Genomic DNA, 12498 nt, shown 5'->3' with positions numbered 1-12498 from the left:
GGAAATGCTATTTGTCAATTAATTTAGTTCTACTTGCTGTCAGTTGTTTTAATAGGCCACTAATCCAATCAGTAGCATTTTCTACCCACTTGCTTGTGCTAAGCTATCGTGACGTGCTTTTGCACTGGCTTGCGTTGTCACAGCTTACATATTAGTCAAGTGTAGTAAAGCTGTGGGGATGCTGAAAGCTGGTTTTTCATTTACATGAAACAATTGTAGCCAAAAGTTAATCCTACGTGTGAGGGTCAGAATAGAACCGAAGATATTTTGTTTTAAGCTATAATGCTTTGCAAGCACTCACAATCATGTAAGCATTGTTACTTGGCCACAATCTGCATGAAATTATGCTCACCTGCTTTTACTCTTTTTCTGCTCAAACAGTCTCTTCAAAGCAGAGAAAGGTTAGTTTGGTGATGTTTAAGCACACCTTTGCTCGAGCAAGCTGTGAAATGTGGAGTTCCTTCTCCATGCTATGAATGGGAATGGAGAAAGCTTAAAATGCCTGGCCAATGGGAAAAACTGAAAGCGATTTCAGGAATGTTTGTGACTTAGAATAACTCTGCTACAACAAAAGTTTCTACAACTTAATTTTTCTTATTTTTGGGGTGGGAAAAAGCATACTTTCATGCCAACATGTAAGAGGATTGTGAAAACAAAAGATGAAGTGACTATTGCTTAGTCACTAAAGACCTACAAGGTGCTTAAGGTAGGAGGGCTGAGTCCATGATTCCAACACCATAAAGCTGGAACAGCGGGAAGTGACGGCAAAGGCTTACTAGCAGTTGCTGGCCATCATTTGTTTGTAAGAATGATATTTTCTCTGATACAACACAATGAGTATATTCAGAACAAAATATGGCTGCAGCATACAGCCAAAATACATTTTGGGGCAAAACAAAATACCACTAGGAAACTGTGTTCATTGCAGGGAGAAAAGTAACATACTAATGTAGCCTTTGAATAATACTGAGATTTCCAGTTTCAAACATAGATTCATAATTTTCATGGGTCATCTGATGGTTCCTTGAGTTACCAGGTATCAGTACAGCTCAACAAATAGAAAACAGGGCATCTTAGCAACCACATCTTTAAGGTAAAGTGTATTATTTCAAAGTTTTCCAACATTTCTAAATCCTCCTCAAAACTGGGGCCCTGCCTTCTCACTTAACTTTTTCTTTACTCGTGTGATTTTGCTTAACCATTTTTACACGTAAAATGTAGACTCATACTCTTAGTCTCCCAAAAAGTATAAGTAAAAAAATGTTCCAAATGCATGTGCCAGTCTTCCCACTTCAATTACATTTTAGACATTTTCATAGGCTGGTGCTGAAGGCTGGGATTAGTGGGCATTTTCAGCCTCTCACACTGAGCACATCAGAGCCAAAAATATCACTCTCAGCAGATTTTTCAGATTTCTCATTTATCAAAACTGGGTTATTTATGTCTGCTATAACTTTTTGTATCTGAAACACAGCATGTCTGGACTAGCAACAACTTTTTTTTTTTTTTTTTTGTTATTGCAACAGTTATGTCCTAGAAAGTCTGCAGTTTAAAAGAAAACCCCTATTTCCTTTTTGTTTTCCTTTTCACAGGCAGTCCTTTCTTGTAGACCTCTATTTGAGGATCTTAGGATAATGGCATTTTTTTGACAGACACAGTAGTTATGAAATTACTCTTAACAGGTATAAATTTGTATACATGTTTGTTGATATAAAACAATGGCCAATATTGTTTTCTGTTGCATTTCCTTACACAAGATAACCAACTGTTCTCAATATACAATAGTACATACCTATATTTTTCTTTCGGTGTGAGATACAAAATAAAGCATTTATTTTTACACTCCATATCACTGCAAAGAGCCTGCTTCCAGATCAGCAAAATTCTTTCTTTACAATAACACATCAAACCACGTCTGTATAGAAAGAATCCAAATTCTCTGGAGCAGATAATGGAGCAACTTGTTTAATAAACAGTTGGTAAAAGAAAACACATGCAACATATGAATTTCACCTCTTGATTCAGTAGAAGCCAATATTTCATTCAGTGCAAGGCTGACTGTTTTTTTTGCTGCTAAAATTGCTTATGGATCATGTACTGGAGCCTTCTCTTAAAAATCTGAATTATGGAAATTTTAGCAATCTAGAGAGAGTGAATGGCAGGTGGAGAGAGATCAAGCATTCCTGTCTCCCTTTCAGAAGCAAGGTGAACCGAATATCAGCTTATGTGCATGAGGTAGATCCACAGAGGTGAAAAGAGCTGTGCCAACTTACATTACCTGGGAATCTGGACTAACGTCACCGCAGCCTTATAGCTGCAAAGTCCCCAGATATGTCACTGACCTTTACTGGGAATGCTGACGGAACTCCACACAAAATAAGGTATGTTCTTGTTATCCTAAATAATTTCTAATTTCTATTCTTCTGTCATTGTTGCCTCTTTCATCTTGAACTCCCCAGTTTTACCTAATGCCACAATCTAGGCCATACATGACTGGCCTCAGCCAGAAGTGCTCATGACAGATAAAAACTAAAATACTTGCATAAATAGGAATATACATATTTCCAAACAAGGTCTCCTAAAGAAACGGTCTGCAGCTTTTTCAGACCTGGGTCTCAGATGTGCAGGGCTACACAACTATCTCCCTAGACAAAGAGTAGCTAAAACAATTTGAATTTGGTTTGCCAAATATTTACCAACAGTTATCACATTCAGCTATTTGACTCCTCCTTGTGTAGTAGAGCATGTGTGTGTGCATACAGCTTAACTTGATTGGTGTGACAAATAGCATGATACCTCGTAAAGTTAGACAGGAGGTACCATGTTTTGATAATCCCGTCTAGGATGAAGGAGCATGAAAAACAAAAGAAAAAGCATCAGATTGCATAGAAAGAAATGAAAAGTTCCAATATTCGCCGTAAATTTGCCATCTCTTTCTACACAGTAGACATTACAAGAAGAAAGTAATGTTTTAACATGATGACAATTTAAAAGATTGCATGCAAAGTAAATGGAACTATAATTGGCATGGTATTGTTAGAGTGGAACTTCCATTTCTGCAGCAACCACAACCCTATGCATATAGGTACCAATTAAAAGCAGTGTAATGGTCACTGAAATGTTCCTATGTATATGCAATAGGCCAGAACTGAAACTGTGCAAATGATTCTTTCCTTTGCTGAAAACCTGAGTGTTGTATTAACACTGGGTTAACCTGCTGATCTTGGCTGGCAGTAGATGGGAGTGGGTTGCATTACTGTATTAGTAATGTACTAAATTTTATGTAAGATAATACTTTTGTCTTCAAGTCTTAATGAAATGAATAAAACTAACTTCTGTGACTTACAATACCACCATGAACTCCCAATGAAATCACAGTCCTATAAAATTATTTTAAAATAAACTCTATGCCTTGCATGGCTTATTTCTCTAGCGTTACTCTAATATGATGATTTACTGAACTATAATCAGAATGTATACTTCAGTAATATAATCATACACATAATAAAAGAGAGCAGAATAACTATTTGAGAAATATTATTTAAATTATTTCTGCATTACAATTAACACACTTTCATATTAAAATTGATTTCTAATTACTATTGTATAATAATTTATACACAGACACAGAGGTACAGCATGTGTCTCATATCTAGATATCATATATATGATAATAAAGATTGTAACTAAAAATCAATCAAATCTACTATAAGATGTAACTGGATGGATGAGAACTATGAAAAAGCATTTAGAAAGCTGATTCTATATCTATTTGTTGAACCAATCTCTTACATGCAATTTACCTCATAATCTATGAAGTCTTTTGAATGTACTGCTGTTCTCACAAAATTATCCCAGACCAGAAGTCTGTCTTCTATGAGGATTTTTCTTCCCCAAATCATCAGACTACGTTGAGAAATAAAGTCTGTTGTCCAAAGAGACTCGGCAAAACTTATATATTGGAAGTACCCCATACCCTTGAAAGGGCATCAATATACTGATTCCTAAATTACCAGGAAGTTGTTGAAAAAAACATCCTATCTAACCCATCTAGTTTCCAGAGTCAGTTGTTTTAGTTGCCCACAATCTTGGGCAGCTGAAAACATGTGAAGATGTGTATCACATGGCAGCTCAGCAGGTTTGTATTCATATTACTGACTTACATGCAAAGAGCCTGGTAAATGATGGAGGGATTAAATTTTCTAAAACTACCCAAAAGAGAGATGTCAAAATCCTAATAATCTGTTTATCTGATCTGGCAGCTACAAGACTGAAAGAGAAAATATTTTGGAAGGAAGAGCAAATCCCTAGAACTGAGAGGGAAGAGAGTCATGTGGCTGAAGGAAAGCATCAGTAAGTTTTCCATACATTAATCAAAATTATTGTGCATCTGCCAAACTTGTTCTGTGACACATCTATGTGACCTTCATAGCAAAAGAGTAAACTCTGTTATTTACACAAGTATGTTCTCACTTTTCATGACATCTTCTTTTAGTACTTATTGTTTAAGTATTAGACATAAAAGTACTGGAAATACCAAAGCCAACTGGAGGTTGGATTAAAGTACTGGATATACCTCACAAATAAATCCATATGTAAAATGATTCAGCATCTTCAAAAAATGGGTTATTCTAAAGCCCAAATATTTTATTACTTCCTGGCTGACATCCCCTTACAAAATAATCAGAATTAAAAACTATCACTAAATGCAGAGGCTGTTATAATCCATTTTTGACTTGATATGGATGGTGCTTATACTCAGTTGTGAAAAACCTCATGAAACACCTTACACCAACTAAGCCAAAAGGCTGTGATTTGTAGAATACTATCATGGGGAAAAAAACAAGACTTATTAATAGTATGTACTTCTGAGTGTATTGATAATTCCAAAGGACTAACTCTTATTTTTTTTTAAATAAAGAATTTTTAATCATGGCTTGTATCTATCCTGAGAGGTCTTTCAACCTGAAATTGTACACGTATTTTTCTTCTGCCACAATCTGAAGCACTAAGAAAGCTGAACTCAGCAAAGTCTTATAAACTGTCATCTTCATTTACCTTACCTTTCTGTCTACTAAGAGTGGGCACATGCATTCTACAGTTTTTGGTGAAAAAGACATCTTGTTCCATTCCGATGTTATTTTTGTTATCATACTACATATCAAATTTGTACTATCTTTGGATATCCAGCCTAGTTCTGCTGATTGAAACTCCTGGAAATAAGACATCTGTGATCAGAAGCATGAGGCAAAATACATCACAAATGGGAAATTATACTCTTTCAACCAGAATTAGCAAGCAGCTCCTTTATCCCTCTCCTCATCAGGCTTATTTCTCCATCTCTATTCTTTTTCTCTTGTATGATCAATTAGAAAAGTAACTGTGCTACTTCATCATATTGGAAAAAGGACTGGACTATAGCTGTTTTAAAAATTCAGGTATTTTCCTGTCACTGTCTTCGCTGCTACCTGAATGTTACAGATACATGAGTTAAAAATACCCCCTCAGAACAGCCAATCCACCAGCCTACTGCTTGAGTCAGCCTTTCTGCCATGTTTTAATACCTCCATTTTAATTCAGTGATCTCATATGATTTAAAATTTGAAAGGTCCATACAACTTACTGTTTTGTGCCAGAGCTTGAAGCAGACAGTCCAAGCATCCCTCCAAGCTATCTGCTGTGCTGTCAGTGGTTGTTATCTTCAGCTTTTTCAGGGCATCACTTAAATTATCTGCTTGGTAAATACAAAGAAAAGAGAAATCAGTGTTCTCATCAATTTGGTAACAGCACTAAAGCCTTGAACGTAAATAGTGTAAAATAAAGAATTTCTGTATCAATGAAGAAGGCATGTATGGTCTGTGTTCCGAGGATACAAAAAGCCAGGAGTCAAAGGTTAGAAATGAAATTAAACTTGTCAAGTTTATATATACATTTATCATTCGCATCTGAGAAAAGATGTCACCAGGCACTTTATGAAATGCCACCAAATAGCAATTTAGCCATCAGTTATTTTCTCATCCTATTTGGTGCAGAAAACCAGCAGCCATGCCTTTGTATCTATCTTTGTGTGTGGGAATAACATAGAAGGAAAATAAGCATATCTTGATTTTTTTCATCAATAAAGGAAAAATAATTGAAAATACCCATTTCTGCATGCTGTGTAGGCTTTCATCTTGGTTATACATTCACAGATTCCTAGTGCTAAGCTTACAGCCTTTTAAGTATTTTGCCATTTTCCAAATAGAATGTTACAAGCATCATTGCTTACATTTCTATGTGTTTTATTGTGTTAACTCTTTAGATTCAACTGATCCATAGAAACAGATGGCATCTTCCTGAAATAAGAAAGTTCTGTTGCGGACTTCAGATAATTAACCCTTCCCACTTAAAAAAAAAAACACTGCCCAAATGCAAATGACATGGTATCATTCTCAAAAGATGCACATTTTTCCCCATAAAGGCTAGGGTAGTAGGACTGTTACCATTTTGAATATTCTGTCTATTCAGGAGCAAGGATTAAGTGCTGGCAGCTGCAGCCTGAGTCTCTTTGGTAAGCCTGCTGATGACTAACCTCACTCTGAATGGACTATTCTTTTAAAAATGAGTGCTGATTCAGTTTCCATGCCAACTCTGACAGTAAGCAGAAAGTGTTACTCAAAACAAATAATGTTAAATAGTGTCTAGCTGTCTCTTGTTTCCCGGTGGCTGATCCAGGAGCCTTGACCCAAACCCAACCGAACTATAGGTGCAGTTTCTTGGCAAAGCATCACTGGTATCTTCTGAGCCTGAACGGCAGCCAGTGCTGCCTTAGAGCTTAACACCAACATAGGAAGCCCTTTTCATAGGTTGGCACCTACTGTGCTTTGCCTCCTCTTCACCTGCCTACATATGGGATGGTGCAAAGGAAAGGAGTGGAAACACAGCAGGCATCCCGTGAAGAGAGTGGAATCTCACTCCCGGAACTGCTCTGCTTCTCAGCCAAAGCTGTGGCTTTGTTCCACATCCATTTTTTATTAGCACATGCTTTTGTAGTTCAATATCCCATGCAGATAAAGGAAAAGTACTTAATTTTTAAAGTGTTCAGTATTTATATATGAGATTGTTCATATGTTTCTATGACCAGTCTATTCATTAATGAACGTGTTCTTAGCAACACAATAGCCAGGATTCCCATTACTCCTAAATGCAGAGAGCCAGCACTGTGCTGGCAACTCTATAAAAGCCTTTGGGGCAACTGCACTTGATTTTTCTCCTCAAGATGTTAAACCTGCCTCCCTACCACCTCTCCCTCGCTATGCTGAAGTTCCAGCTCCTGGAACAAGCTAGAAGGGAAAAAAGCCCTAAATTTATTTTCCTTCATACTCACATTACTCTGTAGCAGGTTTACTGCAGCATCTCTCTTGAATGACATTTAACCAACAGTGAAGTTGACCACGCAGGGCAAAGCATCACTGGTTAAATACACTGTTCAGGAAATAACACTGGAATTTGTCAAGAGACACAGGTGTAGAGCACTCAATGACCAGCCCCAGTATTTCAACTTAACACTGTGCACTCCACCTCCTCTTATACTTCCTTCACCTGCCTCCATCTGATATTCTTATCTTCAGTTTTCTGCTAATATAGCACTAATTGTCTTCCCTCCCTACAGGCATCTTATCTCCCCATAGAGTCACACACTTAACTTTGAAACTGTAGGAACATTTACAGTAAGAGGACTAAATCTACTATATACATAAAAACCAGGGGCTCCTACAATCTGGGGAAGAAGAAAATGCACAGGTAAGAAATCCACCTTCCCATCAGATTTTGCAGACTATGAAGAGAGGTTATTGTAATCAGAGAGCACACACAGACTTTATTTTTCTCTTACAGCCTCTTCTACCTCACACACTCAAGAAATTACAAGATCCCACTTATTTCATTTTTGTGTGCAGAGATGAATGCTTTATCTCAAATACCTGTAATTTCTTCCACTCCATGCCACATCAGAACCTGCAATAGAGTTAGGAAAGTCTCCCCAGTCGTTTTTCCCACTTCCCCTTTCTGCTCCATGCCATGTTAAGTTTCTCTGAGTGAAGGCCACTATTTTAATACTATACAATTGCATAGGACACGCTGAATGATGCATTTAGGGTAAAATGCCAAATGTGACCATCCAAATGTTTCATTCCCTCGGACAAAAATTCAGTTTTTCATGGTACCGAGCATGTACACATCCCACTGACATACACAAACATTAAACTGCAAATTGAGACACACTTCAAGTATCAATGGACACTTGTAGCAATGGTATGCCATATTACCTTTAAAATATCTTATGATATCATATGATGCACTACATGCCAAAATGTCATTTCACTAGGTATACTTGGATGCTCTAAGTACTTTAAAAATAATAATAGAAACTAATTAATAAACCATATGCATAAAGTGTGTTTCTAAAATAAATTACAATAATCTTGATTTTTTAATAAGCCTACAACTCTAAACTTCTTGTAGCTTGGGATTTAATCACTCTGTGCTAAAGAAGAAAACATAAGTAGGAATACTGTAGAAACCACGAATCTTTTGATAGAGTGTCAGAAGGCTAAGAGCACAGAGGGAGAGAGAACATCCTTTGAGAAAGAATTTATTTGCTCACTTTGATTCTTTCTGTCATAGCCGGTCTCCTTTCCAAAAAGTCAATATGTTGAAAGATACAGTTACTGTCAAAACCCGAGAATCTTGGACATACGCAAATACACCTTAAATAGATTCAGGAGTTTGGTTATTACTTAACTTTTGTTTCTGTTGTTGTTCTGAAAAGAACAAACCCTTACAGTCTGAGATGACACTGACAGGGACATTCAGAGAGAATGGGCTGTCGTGTTCTAGAGGGCTCTCACCATAAAATCACACCAGGCTTCCTGACTTCTGCAGTTTGACAATTGCCCTAAACCTGTCATTTAGGGAAGAAGCTGCAGACACTTGTCGTCCAGGTACAAAACCCCTGTTGTTTTCTTGTGGTCATCTCCTGCTTATTTTAATGTCTCTTCCTCTCCTTCCAGAGAAGCTGTTTCCAGTAGGCTTGTTACTGCATGGGCTGATCAGATTCTCAGTGACAAAACCTCATTGGAGAAAAACAACATAAAAAATCTTTTTGTATCAGAGAAATGTGACTAAGTAGATTTTGTCAATGTGCAAGATGGGCAAGATTTGGATGGGAAAGGTAAAAATAGGCTACTAATGTTCCCTATGGTACAGTTGCTCAACAATCTGGTATCAGATTGTGGATTTTTGAGGCATCAACTCTGAAGTTTAACAGAAGTATCAACTATTTTGTTGATGACCCCAAGCACAGGGAGTCTCTCATACTTACATCTGGCTTACTGTACTGCTTTCAGACAAATTAGTTATCTGGACAAAAAGCTCTGAATCCCACAGACCTTAATCCTATATATCCTAATGATACAAACTGATAAGTGAGGAAATGGAGTCTGCCAAGAGCTGTCAGACCTGTTTGCCCATTCCACCTACTGTTGCATTTTTCCCCCCCATAACTACTGCTGCACAAACACACATAAAAAATGAGGTGGTTTAAATACTATCGTTGCCCACGTTGCTTTCGTTGTCACAGTATTACTATTATCTCTTGCAAACTATTGCTATCTCTTGTGCAGGCATTTTTACAGAAAAAAATTAGTCAGAAACTAACATAAGTGAATGTTTTAATATTCCATTTCATTTCACCATACTCTATTTTTCTGAGAGCTTTACTGTGACTCATTCCTATTTTCAATCACTAACTTGTTTTATACAGAAGAACTATTCTTTCATCTTGTAAAAACCTAGCAGTTGATCAACCTTGTTCAGGGTCAAGACCACAGGAGTGCTGGTTAGACCACAAAAAGTCTGACAAGGTAGCCAGCAGGCTGCTTCTATGGGCAAGAACCAACTTGCTAATTTTGCTGTGAGTCCATGTCATCTTCACCCAAATCACAGGAAAAGCCCTCCTCCAAGACTGACGTTAAAAAATTATTTAGAATGTCTTAGTTGAGTATTTAAATGGGCACCTTTTGTCTGGACTGTTTGTTTTTCATATATTTGTTATTATTTTTCCATTATAGATATTTTTCTCTAAAAAATGAAGACTTTGAACATATCACTAATGTTGCCCGTGTTTTTTGATTGACACTTGGTCTGCTGTTGTTATTAAAGAGATTATTACATTATACATGTAACTTAACAGATAAGGAAATCAAGATTAATAGATGTTGAAATGGGACACACTGAAACAGGCTGATCAGATAAGAAGTTCAAGCAGTTCTGCTATTATAGGGATGGTGGCTGTATTAACATCAGAGCCTTTTCAGTCTGTTTCACTGCCTCTCAGGAAACAATGAGACATCAAACTGAGCAGAAGGAATGTGCCATTTTATGAGTCTCCTTGTTACAATGGCATAAATCTCTTAAAAATTTGAGTGCAGACATCCATATGGACTAGACTTCAGAAACTACTTCATTTTCTTGTATGAGTTTTAACTTACTAGAATTTCAGTACAAACTAACCTGTATGGGCAATCCACCATGGACTCACCATAGGGTTTTTTGACAAGAAGTGTATTCTGAGGTTATATTGTTTGAGAATCTAGGAACTGACACGAAGATCAGACACATAATCCATTTAGGCAAGCATCCAGCTCCCAAGCCAAGCTCTTCCCTTCCGATACCATCAGTGTTTCTACTCTAATGCAGACCCTACACCACTAGCAGAGTACTCCATGCTAAACCATACTGAGTGGTGCCTGAGGTGCCCTGTGATGTGTAACAACTACCTGACAAATGCCCCAACTCTGATAACGCCCCACAGGGTGGTGGTGTTTTGTTGATCCTGAAGAGTAGGCACATTTGGCCTGAATTACTTTTTGGAGCAGAAAGCCCAACAACGGGTGAGACCTGTAGCATGCCTTTGGTCTTTAACGACCCCAAGGTGCCGCTTCCCCCTCTTTTCCAAAGGAAACAGAAGACTGATCCAAAATTAGTAGAGCCCCTTAGTTCCCAAAACATTGAATAAGCTGGCAGAAAAGTACTGGATGAGTCCTTTATGAATCTATATAAGGAAAAACTAAGGCACTTCTTAGATAATTTATCAGAAGATACCTAGTTCCATACAACCATTCATCCACACACATGCGAAATATCCCAAATGAAGGACAAAAAAAAATGAGGACAAAAGAATTTTGTTCTCATACTTAGTCTACTGTCAAAAAATGCTCCATCTTCTCCTGTCTTTGTAGCAGCTGCACTCAGGTGCTCCCAAGTGTGCAGTGGTTTCTCTCAAACCACACAAATCCATCATTATAAAAACTCCTTGTTCTTAATCCATCCAAGAAATTTCTAAACTTGGCATCTAATCAGGAGGTACCTATATATGCTGTCACAGGGTAGTGGCATGGGTAAAGAATTAGTTTTTGATAAGTAATGCCTGGAGATCGGTAAGGACAGACAAGACCAAATGGTCTTTGATGATGCAAGGGTCAACAGCTTTGTTGGGAAACAATCAGGAAACAGAAAACTACTCTGCCACTGTTAAATTATTAACTGCATACATCTCCTAGCACCTTATGCTGCAAATGACATGCTGCAGAAAAGGCAAAGGTACAGCTGAGCAAAGGTGAGGAAAAACTGCTCCCCAAGAAGTTAAATAAATAAGGACTCTTCGTTCTGTAAAAAAAGGATGACAGGATAAAAAAACCGATGTTGATGTGTGGTATCAGAAATAGGACTAAGGTCTGATTAAGATGTTTGGATTTGTGGATTTAAATGTTAATCTGGTTTAAAGAATGCTAATAATTACTGTTTCTTCTAACACAACAACTAAAATATCAAAATTAAATTATCAACCAACAAACTCAAAAAGGACCAAGTATATTTTTACACCACACATAATGAAAGCATGGAACTGTTAAGAGGCTTGAACTATTAACAGATTCACTTTATTTATTCAGTTAGAAAAAAAATTATGAGAAAACTAAACTCCATACATGGCTACTAATACTATGATATGTGTAACAATTCTGGATTAGGAAATTTCTACATGCTAGATTACTGGAAATTGGGAGAATACCTCCCTGTACTTGCACTACTCCTCTCCCTGCCCTGCCCACTGTTTTCCCAGACATGAGCTACCGGTCACTCACTGTCAGAAGCAGAACAATTGGGTGCACTGAATTTTGGCTACAGGTGGGTGACATGGCATTTGCACTGTCACACTGCACCTCAGTGCTCTGGTTCACTGAGAGAAGCTGGCCAAACAACACCTACACAGATACGTTTGGACTTTTAACAGGCCATTTGTCTGGATCCAGCAAGCTGGAAAAGATTTTGAGTTCTGTGGTTCGTCTACAGCCAGCGAGGTAATTCCCATGTTTATCAGCTGCCCCTTTGTGCTGAACAGGTTCTGAGGCTGATCCTGGCCCTAAACCAGATTAACATTTAAATCCACGAATCCAAACC

At 37.6% G+C, this 12498-nt stretch overlaps 1 protein-coding gene across 1 annotated transcript in view; it reads right to left on the bottom strand.

The window, feature by feature from the left end:
- Window positions 1-5734, bottom strand: part of RAP1GDS1 (Rap1 GTPase-GDP dissociation stimulator 1) — a 59000-nt gene extending 53266 nt beyond the window's left edge. Inside the window, exon 1 of the mRNA XM_027901942.1 lies at window positions 5624-5734. The gene's annotated coding sequence lies outside the window, so the exon portion shown is untranslated. The remainder of the gene's footprint in view (window positions 1-5623) is intronic.
- Window positions 5735-12498: the final 6764 nt, after the last annotated feature.

This window comes from Empidonax traillii, unplaced genomic scaffold, assembly GCF_003031625.1.
Source record: "Empidonax traillii isolate 1590-97213 ecotype Southwest subspecies unplaced genomic scaffold, ASM303162v1 scaffold824:size280585, whole genome shotgun sequence".
NCBI classification, from domain to species: Eukaryota; Metazoa; Chordata; class Aves; order Passeriformes; family Tyrannidae; genus Empidonax; species Empidonax traillii.
This window is presented reverse-complemented; position numbering and strand designations above follow the sequence as displayed.